This window comes from Lagopus muta, chromosome 7, assembly GCF_023343835.1.
Source record: "Lagopus muta isolate bLagMut1 chromosome 7, bLagMut1 primary, whole genome shotgun sequence".
In the NCBI taxonomy this organism is placed as follows: Eukaryota; Metazoa; Chordata; class Aves; order Galliformes; family Phasianidae; genus Lagopus; species Lagopus muta.
The window spans coordinates 39,680,548-39,693,497 of record NC_064439.1 but is presented as its reverse complement, the minus strand read 5'-3'; positions in this window follow the sequence as shown (position 1 = coordinate 39,693,497).

Here is a 12,950-nt window from a genome sequence, read left to right as displayed (position 1 = left end):
TTATACATACTGCTAAAACTGTGTATTTTGCTCACTGCACTTCTGGAGGTCAGTGCTGTTTACTTTTTTGGCCATCAAACATCAGACCAATACACGCCTTGGCTTTTGGTCCTTATGTATATCATTTGAGCATCCCAGGTCCTCGGGGAAAAAAGTGAAACACAGATGCAGAGAGAGATTTATTTTGTTTCAACTGTATTAAAACTATTAATATAGCATATGTTTTTAATGTCTGCCGAGGATGTCAAATATTGGAACTAATTCAACAAGAAGTGGATGGCTACATTGCTGGGCAACTTCTCTGAACTCTAGCTACTGCTCTGACTTCCCTAATTAGCAAAATTTTCTCCAGCAAACATAATCAAGAAATGAGTTTCACTTAAAAAAAAAAACAAACAAACGGCAAATGCTGCAGCAGCTTTTCCTAATTGCTCGCATTTCTGGAAGCAAATTTCACCCTTTGACCTGACAGTATAACCCATTCCATTTAGAATGTAAACTCTGAAACTCTTGCTTTTTGTTTTGCATCTTGTGCTGAAGGCTCCAACTGAAAAGCCTGCAGGGAGCATCTGAGCTTAGCTAGATTTTTTTACACGTAGATAGCATCAGAAGCAAAATAATTGAACGCTGCCGCTCGAACAATCAACCTTTCATTACAAAACTACCAAGAGAGAAGAAGGTGGCCCATTTTCTGTATTTTAAATGAACCTTTCAAGGGAAGGATTAGTGAGCCTTTCAAACATCAGTCAGGATTCTTACCTTTGTTTGTCAACTCCTGTATCTCCTCACAAAGTAAACTGTGATTAGAAGAAAAATACTCAAATGTGTTGAAGCTTTTCTGTTCAATTGTTTTAGTAAAAGCAAAAGAGCTGATAAAAGTATTATAATGTTTCTAAGTGAAGGAATTATTGCTGAAATGTCCTGATATCTAATTAACAGATTCTTCCACTTAAGCTGGTTTGGGTCTCAAATCCTGAGGAATCAACATTTTTGAGATTTCTGACTGAGCTCTCCAGAACTACTGTATTAGCAGCAATGTGGCCCACTGGAAGTGCTCATTAAAGTATATTCACACGACCAAGGAGCAGAGATGACTGGAATTTCCTGAACTGCTTTTCTGGTTTTGAAATACAACTTCCCTTCACCCCTCCCAAATCTCAGAACTTCCAAATGTCAAAGTCAGCTAAGCAAAACAAGTGAACAGATAAAGGAAAGGTGACTGAAAGTTTTCATTAGTCATCAGGACATTTCAGTCAGCAACAAAAAGTTGTGTTCCTTAAAACGTAGGAGTGATCTAAGAAAAATAAGTGAGTTTACTCTAAAGAGAACAAAAAAGGAATTGTATTTGCTATGGAACCCAGGCTAGATGTGAGGAATAGGAATAGGAATAGTGTCGGATGTCCAGGCCAAATATTTTCACCCTTGACATCCGACTGTGCTCATCTGAGGATATTTCCAGTAAGCAATAAATCAAATGTTAAAACTATGCTTGGAATATTTCCTAATGGCTTTTTGGAACCAGCAATGTATAGGCTCTGAGCTGTGTATTTAGAGTAAATAATTAATAACATACATGACTCTCTGACAGCTTATCTAGCTCTACAGAAAATCTGATTTACACTAGCCCAAACCAGAAATACTAGAGTTTGACTTCACTACTGAGATATACTATAAACATGCCTGGTGATCAGTCAAGACAGATGACTCTAAATGAACCAGCATTTAGTAGAGTAAAATTGGCTTTCAGTATCACAATACTTGATATTGAGGCTCTTCTAACATTGCAAGAGAGAGTGAATAGATGATAACCTCTGATTTTCAAAATGGCTCTTGCTCTTGAAATCCATAGAAGGATTTGTGTTTGTACGTGAGGTTACTGAACACAGTATTTGTTTGGCTCTGCTGCTCAGACACCCCAAAATTCTGGAACCTATGATCAATAGTAACACAAAGTCCATCAACTTGGGTAACAAGAGTGCACTGGATTTCACCACCAGACACAAATGTTACTGCCCTAAGGCAGGAAAATACAAAAATCAGCTGTTCACATTTCATGTGCCTTTTCTTTCAATTATTTCTTTCAACACATGAAGTTTACCCGCGTTACATGAACAGCCAGGACTGTAGACAGAGTGTCGAAAAGTTGTCTTATTACACGTGATCCACCATACAGAGAATTAAGTCCATGCTATAAACAGTAACATACTTCTCAATTTTTTTCCAATTTTTCAAACACATTACCATGACTCTAAGTAAACTGTTCATTGACAGAGACTGCGCTAAGAAAAGAAGTCACAAAGTACATAGACCACGTGTTTTCTATGCTTTAGGCTTTCACCAGCTGTCCCATCTCCTCTGGGAATCCTAGAATCCTTCCCAAATGCAACTGTGCCTTAAACAGTGTGTTGAGGAAAAGCTGCTTACTTCCTCCAGAGAGATTTGTACTTCACAGTCCCTGCATGCTACACACATACACCCAACTTCAGGGCAGAGGATGTACCTACTCAGTTAAGGGGAGAGATGAAAGTGAGAAGTCTATGTACAAATCTCAGAATGGATGCTGTTGTTGTATTGTTTATACTGCATTTCAAGCGCTGCTTCTCAGTTGTCTTCAGCTGTCCTACAGTGAGCATGCAAGCACAGCTCTGAGCACAGCTGCTGGCCTTGCCTTCTCACACCTGCAGATCACAAGCCACTTGGATACTCAAGTATCCTGTATCATCTTATGCGAGGAAGGAGCTTTTTGTTCCCTAAGAATGTTCAGACAAAGGCTGTCCCTGAGGCTCATTCATGAATGTTCTCCATGGGGTCACCATCCCGAAGCAGACTTTTAAAATGCTTTACTTTCAGTCTGGATTTGTCCAGCTTCAGTTTCCAGCCATGTTGTCTGCTGATGCTGTACCTGCCAGCTACTGGATGTCTCCACTATGTGTACATACATACAAAGCAACCTCCATTCACCTCTTAACAATTTAGCATAATAGGTCATGTATTTCAGGTCTCAGACGTTTCTAGATTTTGTACTGTACAGCAAAGCAAGAGAACTAGACATTAATAAAGACTGCAAGCAAACTGATGCCAGAAGCTTGGAGGAGACAGTAAATGCTGTTCCTAATCATGGATGAGGCTGTGAGAAATCACAGTGGAACTGTTCAGCCTTTCATTAATTACCTGAAAACAAAAAGGGAATTGACAACTGTCAAGGGTGATCTTTTTCTTCAGCAGTTTCACACTAGCTTTAAGTGCTGTATAAAGATTATTGCTACCATTTAAACACTTATCAGGTTGGATATGAGGGAGAATTTCTTCTGAGAAAGAGCAGTGAGGCAGTGGCACAGGCTGCCCAGGGAGGTGGTGCAGTCACCGTCCCTGGAGGTGCTCAAGAACCATGTGCAAGAACTGAGGGATGAGGTCAGTGGGCATGGTGGGGTGGGTTGGTGGTTGGACTAGGTGACTGTAGAGGTCTTTTCTGACCTTAATGATTCTACAATTCTATATTTCTACAGTAGAAACAAGGACTAGTGTACTACAGTACAGCCATTTTCACTGAAGACATCTATGGGCTCTTCTCAGTAAGGATGGTGCTTGCGTAAGAATCAGCTCTTCAAAGTTTGAGGGTTAGGGTGAAGTCAAAAGAAACTGGGCAGGAAGAGGAACAACAGGCGTGTTTTTGTTGCAGTTGCTCCTGTTTTGTGGCTGAAGGATCTACTGAGAAAAGTGGCAGCTGGCTGGGGAGAGGTTAACAGTCTAACTGCAGAGGCACAGGAGGCTGGAGTCATGGAGAGGAGAACGCCTGGCAGGAGGTTGACCTACATCTTGGAGAATGCAGCAGTGGAAGGAGAAGGCAGAGAAATGCAGGCAGATGTTTTGCAGTCCTGCACAGCTCTTCACAGCCATTCTCTGTGGGATATTTAACTTCTATTCATTGAAAGAACAAAATTTTACCACAGAATGCTCTGAAATCTCAAATGACTGAGATACATGGTATCAGTATTTTCAAATCAGTAGACCAGTGTCAAAATACTTCTGTGAACACAAAGAACAAAGTGACCCTGTTATTATTATCACAAAGTGATCCATAGAGCAGACTCAGATCTGAAACAAAACAAACAAAAACAAAACAAACAAACAAAAAACCCAAAGAAACAAATATCTGTAGCACAAAATAGAGTTAAGTTTAACCCAAAGGACACAGAGATGAGTGTACTTTTAGAATATATAGAACACTTCTCATGACTATAAATTATTATTGCATGTTTTCAAAGCACGAGCGTTGCAGATATGCACAAAAGCAGCATGCAAAGCTGCTCATACTGGCTAAGTCTTGTGCCAGTTCATGAAAAAATAAGTGCAGCGATACAAGACACTTTGCATGTGTTTCTATTCTAGGTTCCCGAAAGCAGCTATTGCAGGAGAAATAGGAAGCCAGAGAAACAGGAGATAAATAGAAGAGAATGATTTTTCTGTTAAAACTGCATATATTTTTGGGGAAGAGAGTGTGTTCTGTAGCAAAGCCTGCTGGGATTTTTAAAGGAATCGGAAGATGGATTTTGTTAAATTTCTTAATTCACTTAGTCTGCTTTGAAAACGGCAGGCTTTGGACTGTGTAAGAATGGTGCACTGTGGCAGCCTACAGAGCAGCCAGGGGATGGGAGACAGGCTGCGTTTTGGAGGGACTGGAATTTCCTCAGAACAAAGGCTTATCCTATTTATGACATGTCTTGAGAAAGCTTATCCTGTCAAGTCATTTATCACCCTACTAACCAGCTACTGAGCATGGATAATGCTTCTGTGCTACATCAGCGAGAGAAAAGAGAATTTCAGACGAAAAGGTTTTCATTTGGGGATTTTAGGAAGAGAAGAGCTGATAGGAGTTAGACTATCTAAGCTCTTTGAACCATGAAAAACATACCAAGAAGGATTTTACTAAATGTTCATATTACAGCTAAAATACAGCCTTTTTATTGAAGGCAACCTCATTACCTAGGTATTTGAATGTGAATTTAATGCAAGTTGGCACAGCCCTGTGGATTGTGCTATTAGATCTGGATACTCTGAGATGGACGGGGCTCTAATTACTTATATCAAGGTGAATTAAACCCACCATATATTCATGAGTGTCTGACTTGGCTTGAACCATGAGACAATTCTGACAGGAGATTTGGTATAACGTAACGATCCCCATAAGCATCACAGTTAAGAAGCTTGGTTTACTGTAACTTTGAGGTTAGATGACGTTACATTCAAGAAGGTTCAGACTCTGCTGTAAATACTTGCTGCAGCGGCGATATTTATCACCTCAATTTATCCAAGTAGCCTTTTCTACTGAGAGGGTGTTGTCAGTTACAATGTTTTCTTAACATTTACAACTTCAGATCTTTCCGTACTCCTCCATTTTTCCTGTTCAGGAATTAACCAACAGGTGAAAATACTTTGCAGAATGATGAGGACACTCATCTGTATAGTTAAAGGACTGTCTCCTAGACCTGAACAAGTACTAAAAAAAAAAAAAAGCTCCCCTCAGCCCCTCACTAAATGTATCAAATACATCATCTTACAAAAGCGGTGTGGTTGATATGCCAATCAAACACTTTCTTTATTTGCCTTCCTCAGAAGGATTCAATCAGAGAACCAAGCAGTATTGGTTTGTGCAAATGAAGGTCATGCATCAGACTTCTGTGCTACACCTGTTTAAATGATGTTATGATTACAATTACAGTGAAGTACTAATCAGGGAGACCATATTTTTGTGATTCATTGTTCAAGCTGGCAGTACAAGGAAAAACATCAGTTAGCAAGGATATATTCAAACCAGTTATTGCTTTGATGAAGTCTGAGGTTATTTCTTGCATGCAATCATCCTTGTTCTAGAAGCCTACTTCTATGGACTGTACAAATTCATTACTGCAAGGTTTCTCCATATAATTCAGCAGTAAGAGAAATAGGGGTTATACAATTATACAAATTTATCAGTGCTAAAATACAGGATTTAATAAACTACCTTCATAGACAACAAGGTACAACACTGGAATATTCTACTGTATTAAAATAAGAGGAATTTAAGAAAATTACTTATAATTGAAATCCTCCAGCTTTCAAAGTAACTCCATCTGTAAAGCAACTGAATATAAGGCAATCAAAAAAAAAGAAAAACACGCACAGGATAGGGAAAAAAAAGCTGCTGGGAAAGGCATCTGTGCCAAGTATGTGGTTATGTCTTGTTGTAAGAGCTCAGTGGGAGCTGCAAGCATGCACAGCTCCCTCTCCAGGAAGGGGGATCCAGGGGCAGCAGGCCTACAGTGTACCTTGTGTGCAGCACAAGTGATGCAGTTCAAGCCCACTTCCAAATTTTGGAAAGTGATAAAGAGGCAGGACTTTATGGACTACATATCTCCCAAATACTTCTCCTGTGTGTGTCCCTGCCTGGAGAAAGACACTGTTAGATCGCAGTATTTCGTAAGTAGAATTAATGTGATTGAAAATAACTTTCTGCAAGCATCAACTTTAAGACAAGCAGCAGAGAGGTGTACCTTCTCCATTAGTGCTACACTGAGAAGCAGCCCTTACCCTGTATTTATGTTGGTAGTGCATCTCCTGACATAAGCTGTGCTGGAAAAAGCCATCAATGCATTGTAACCAGCTGAAGATTCTGGACTAATGCAGAGAGACTGGGCTGTGTTTGCTCAAAGGCAGTACTGAATATACAAAGTTTGCCAGCCCCAAACACCACCACCATCCCAAATATTCCAAATCCATATTAGAAAGAACAGCACATGAAAAAGAGCTATTCTTGGAGAGTTGCTTACTGGATTTCTATATATTTTACTAATCATCTCAAGCCAGATAGTTTTGAAATCAAAATAATCTTTCTAAAACTCTAGCTAAACAAAGACTTGTGATGGACTGAGCCCAAGAATACTTCACAGAATAGAGATAAATCTTACGTTAGCACTGTAATACTTCAGAACTGAAATCAGACTTGGCAATTTTCCCTGTTCAATTGCTGTCTGCATGTGCACATCTCCATTCTTTACAAAAGTGTACTTGACAAACAGAGATATTTAGACAGCAAGCAATCCTGGGAAACAAATTCAGCTGTTCTTTAGGATGTGTTCAGCACTGTCAACAGTCCCAAGAATCTCCCTTTAACGGCTCAGAGGAAAGGCTTCAATCCTAGCTCAGCAGCCTCCCTTGAACAGTTCAGGCTCAATACTTATCCCCTATAACTTATACAACCATGTCGGTTTTATCGATGTGTTGATGAGGAACTCATCTGACTGCCTGCTGCAGAGTTCCCATTTGTTATGAGTTTTAAATCAATCTAGTCCAAGTTAGTGATAAAAACAAGATATATGGATATACTTCACTAGTTTTCCACCCTATTTCCTAAAATCCGCCTGTCCATGCACTCTGGACCTAAATTCTGTCTCAACATTAGAGAAGCAGAGATGTTTAGGCTGACTCCTCGAATGATCCCCTTACTCAGCTCCTGTGCTGACCTGAAACATTCTATCTAAACGCACTCTGCTCACCAAGCGTTTTCCATGTCCCCAACACCATAATACGCGACAATTTACAAATCATGGAACCAAGTTCCCTAACTTTTCACTTTTGAATTGATGACAAAAGCAATGAGAAAACCAGTTATGCTGGCTTTGTGCTAGAAGAGAGCTTGCACATAGCGCACGTTCCCTGGTGAAGAAACAAGCAACATTGCCAGCCCACAAGCTCAACTTGTGGGTCAGGACCTATTTGAGACAGAAAAAGTACATCAGGAGCATTCTTCACAGTTTATGTCCTTCCACCAGAGACTTCATCTCTGGTGACACCAGGCCACAGCACACTTGATTCTTAAGATCACATAAAGATCTTAATAGCTGGAGATACGTGTACCTTGTTTCCCCTGGGGCTTCCACTTCTAGTTCTGAACAGAGGGAAGAAGATTCCCTCAGAATTTTCAGGAGCTTTGTTTTGAGAGCCTGTCTCTGCTTCGTCAGACTTCATCCTTCTTAATTTAGTTTTGAGAAAATCACAAACTGATGGAAAGGCAAACAACACTTCTGATTACTTCTCACCTGTTAAATGCAGCATGTGGGAGAAAAAATGGGGGTCTTTACCCTAAAGAGCTTGCAGCTCACAGATCACCTCTTGCCAGCCTTTCTCCCGAGTATCTCTGCATTCTTCTGATCACTCACAATCTCACTGCAAAGTGAACAAAGTGCATATTTTCTCTGAACAACCCATCTAGAGTGCATGAACAACATATTTTTCTAATCTCAAGTTTTCCATATATTACTTGAAGATTGATACACAAAAGGGAGGGGGAACTTCAACTGCAGTTGCTCTCTCACTGTGCGTGCAGATATTTTGAGCGGGCTTGTGCAACTGCTACACTGCTGAGGGGAAATTTTCTAGGTTTTAGTTTTGAAGAGAATTGTGTTGCCGTGAAGCTGAGCCTGATGCAGAATGACATAGAGGGCTTAAATCACCTCTCCAAGAGCTCTGCCTGGACTCCTGTATTCTTATGCATGCTCTTGGCTTACCAGCTCTTGCACTGGTCTCACTCTGTCTCTTCTACTCTCTGAGGAGTGCAACACTTTGAATTCTGTTCCCACTCTCCTCCACGGGAGGACAATTGAAACAACTTACATACAGGGTGGGCAGCTCAGCTCCAGGCTACTCTCTTCCCTCATTGCAGATCTGATCTAATTGCTTTCTAAAAGCAAACTGTGCCTGCTAGGAAACAGCTCTTTTCATCTGCTGCTCTACAGTGCCCTGCATTGTGAAGCCAACCACATTGTGTTTTGGAAGAAAGGCCACACCTGGAAAATGTCACGCTTGGGAACTGCACATTCCTTTGCCAAATGGTAACGGCTATACGCAGATGAATTAAAAGTTTTAGGAAAATGTAGTCATGGCTAAATTAGAGAGAAAATCTCAGAAAAAAAAAGATTATTTGAGTATGGTGAAGAACATTAAGCATATATGCAGGATACTGTGGCTCCAGAATACAAACGCACTGAAACCAAATTAAGCAGCTTTTGTAACAAAGCTTAAGCACTCTGCTGGGTGAAGATGACTGCTGGCTGCTATGGCTTTGGTTTGATCACATAGCCCAGCCTGAGCAGCTGCTCCTGCCCCAGGGAGTGCCACTAAGAAAACCTGAGCTGCTGCTCCTTGAAAGCAGTGAATGCACAAATAAAGAAAGATACAAGCAAGGATTCAAACCAGCAGCTTAAAATTTTGGGAGATCTGTTTCCGTACTTTGCATCTCTCCTGGGCACCAACATAAGACAAAAGATACTCCCCCTCTATAGGAGCCTTTAGCTTGAAGAAAATGCAGCTGAGGAAGAAAATCAGAGGATAAGACTGAACTTGGACAATGGGAGACTGGCAGGACCGGTGCTACTGCAGCTACCACCCAACTCCAGGTTTGAAGACTGTGCAGCTAAGGTCTACGTTCAAACAAACAAATGAACAAAGTTGGTCACATTCAAATGCAACTCTGCAGAGTAAGGGAAAATGGGAAGAATTTCTGAACTTAAATGCCCCATTAAAACACCTGTGTCAGAACTGGGCTTTAACCCAAAGAACAGGTACAGCTATGGCTGCCTCTGTTCAGCTGTCACAACACAGAATGCCTTCCAGTGAGCACAGAGCCTTCAAAATCATATGTCACAATATGTGATTATTTATTTATTGATGCAACATGGACAGTAGGTACCAGAAAGAATGGCATATTTAAAAAACTGGCTCACAGTTATCAAAAAGCTGACAAAATTAACTTTTGTGTTTTAAGTTTGCATTTTAAGCAGTAGCTAATGCTTCATAAATGTTTCCATATTACTATTTACATGTATCAGGAAGCCTGCCAGTGCTTGCTACCAGATTTGGCTTGCTTTCCAATTCCCTTCACCCTTTTTTAAAGGCAAAAAAGCAAACTAAAAATCCCTCATCATGCTTTCTAAGTCTACCCCATATCTGTGTTTAGTAATTAAACTGCAAGACAGTCGCTAAGTCCTCTAAGCACAAAAGATTCAGAAAGAATCCACCCTGCTGAAAGCTGCAGTACATTTCTATGGCAAGAAGCAATAGTTTGCAATTTTTTAAAGTGGGATTTATAATGAACATAGACTTGGAGAAAGAAAGGACAAACTAACACAGTGTCATTTGTTCTCATCTAAACATAGAATTTGTGTTATTTGTACATGTGGCGCTTCAGAGCTTTAGAGACTTAGGGTGTATTTATAATACTGTTCTCCAAAATGGTTGTAATGTTTCCAATTAACCCAAACTGTCTTACTGCCACCCTAGAAGAAACCATAGGAAGGTCTATGCATTAACTTCATAGCCAAGAAGTTTTAAACATCTGGCTGTTCACAGCTAGTGCCAGGGCAGATGAAGAGAGGTCCTCCTGACGGCCTCTCTGAAGCCTTGAGCAGAATTCACAGCTCCCTGCAAGGATTACTTGCACACACAGACTTTCAAGAAATGTCAGGTATGGGTTCAGCTGTACAGATGAGCACAAATGCATGTACATGTACACACACCCACCTTTTGATAGGAAGAACTCTTGTGAAGGTTCACTACAAAGTAGCGTGATTAAAAGGAGCTACGCAAGGAAGAGAAGGAAACTGGAATGGATTTGAAGAAAAGCCCTAGGGTGAAGTCTTCTGAATGACTTGAGACCAGGTGAGCAAACCAAACACTCAGATTAGTCGCAAGAAGAAGCATGAACATCACAGAGGGTAATATGCATTACACTGAGCAGACTTTGGCAGTTCCCCATTTGAACATCACGACTGCTCACATACGAGAACTGTGCTTAATTTATTATTCACTAATTCTTATGGTGTGAATTATAAGAAAGTCATACATTTAAAAGCAGCAGTTCAAGCTGTTTCTAGTAACTTACTGAAATAATCGACATATGGTTCCCAGTGCTCCCTACAATTACCCTTTACAGCATCTCTCTAAAACAGAGATACTGCAGGCAATAGGTAAATATAATAAATAGTTAGAGAGAATGTAGAAATGGGGAACGCTGACAGAGCTGCCATTCCATTGGGTCTCGCCCTACTGTCCTCATCTTAAAATCCAGTTCTGTAATTGTTTTCTGTAAGAGCACAATGAAGAGTATTTGAAGTACCTATACAAGGCATGGTGGCAGGAATTTGCAACCAAATTAGAACAGACTGAGAAGAGAAGTAGGCTCCATTTAAGCCAAATGCCAAATGCTCTCCTTCACACATGCTGCGATTGAAGGCAGATACTCTCTCATCCATTATTCAAAACTGAAGTGTTAACTTCTCATGCTCAGATTTCCATCAGTTCATTGCAAATCACTGGAGAAAAACTCCAGCGTGACCAGGAGCCAGGTGGAAAAGAAATAATTTTACACTTAATAAGAAATGCTACATGTTTTAGGATTCTTCATTCCAGCATTCATCAGTCCATGTGATATCTGTGTACTTCATTCATACGACTCCAGCCATACAATGAAATTCAGAGTGGGAACATGGTGGGCAAGCATCAGCACAGGCCAGGTGAAAGAGAATTCTCGTCTGCCATTTTTCTTGTACCCAAGTGTCAGCCTGTGTGGTGCTTACAGTCACACAACCAAAAACTCCAGCTGATAAACACCAATCCAGTGAGAAAGCATTATCCCTACAGAAGACAATGCCCCCATAAAATAAATATATCCATCCTAATTCTCTTGTGATGGCTTTTACCTTCCTATTCACTCAGACTTATTAGAATTCAGACAGTACTTTTTATATACCTACATATTTATTCTACCAGTTCATTTAATGTACCCTTAAATTAAAAACAATGTTGAGTTGTAAGTACAGTGAGAAATGACCTAATGGCTAAAACTCTGGCTTAAAATGAAGAATAAAACGCATCCTGTCACAGGTTTGCTGGGCAACCATCTTTACCTGTCTCAGTATCCCTATCAGTAAACAAAGAAATAGGACATTGCTCTCCTTTTATGGTAGGCTTTCAGGGAGACAGTGTGTTATTTTGTTCACTAAAAAAGCCCGTACCTCCTTAACTGTATAGTGCTTCACAACTAAGTACTGTCTAACAAATTGAATTATCTTCATTCTCAAGAAACCTTAGAAAAAACACTAAGTGAAAAAAAAAGCCACAAACTGATAGCTGTAGTCTCTGTCTCATGTGACCAGGTAGCAAGGATTTTACAGCTAATGCAGAAGGGTGTCTGTTCATAATTCAGCTGTGCAAAGACAGCTCACATCCACGTTCACATCCATGAGGAAGATATACCTCAAGTAATGCAACCTTCCTGCCAGCAGCTGCAGCTCACCTATCCCCAGTAGGAACACAAGTCTTGGAGCAATTGCACATAAGAAAATGCTGACAAGAACTTCATGATTCAATGGCATTTCCCTCACGCCTCTACAGGAGACTGCACAGAGGCATCAGTGGAATTGCTTTGTCAAGTACTTGTGACATCCCCTATTAGTTGATGTAGGCATCGAGAAAACCGAGCACAATGTGCAGTCATCACTTCCTCTTGCAACTTGAAGATGCAACAGAAACGAGCATTGCTGGACGCATGTTTCAGGGCTTCAGGCGATGTCATAAGATCTCAGACTGTATTGTCCATGACCTGAGGCAGTGACTTGTCCTGATGGAGCACTTTGGAACACAGGCATGGCAGGTGTAGTCAGGTGTGGGTGTTTGAGCCCATTCTCTAGCTTCTGATGGATCTGCAATGCCTACATCTGCTGCTCAACCATAACCATCTCCAAATACTTCAAACACAGTGTACCACAGCTGCAAACATACAGGAACCTAAGGAGATTTGGAAACAGATGGGAAGAAAAATGGCTGCAGAACAAGTGGAATTGGTCACTTACCAACCAGTGCCCTCCAGTGGCTCACACAGTAACTCAGGGAAATGAAGGCAATAATCTGTTTTAGAG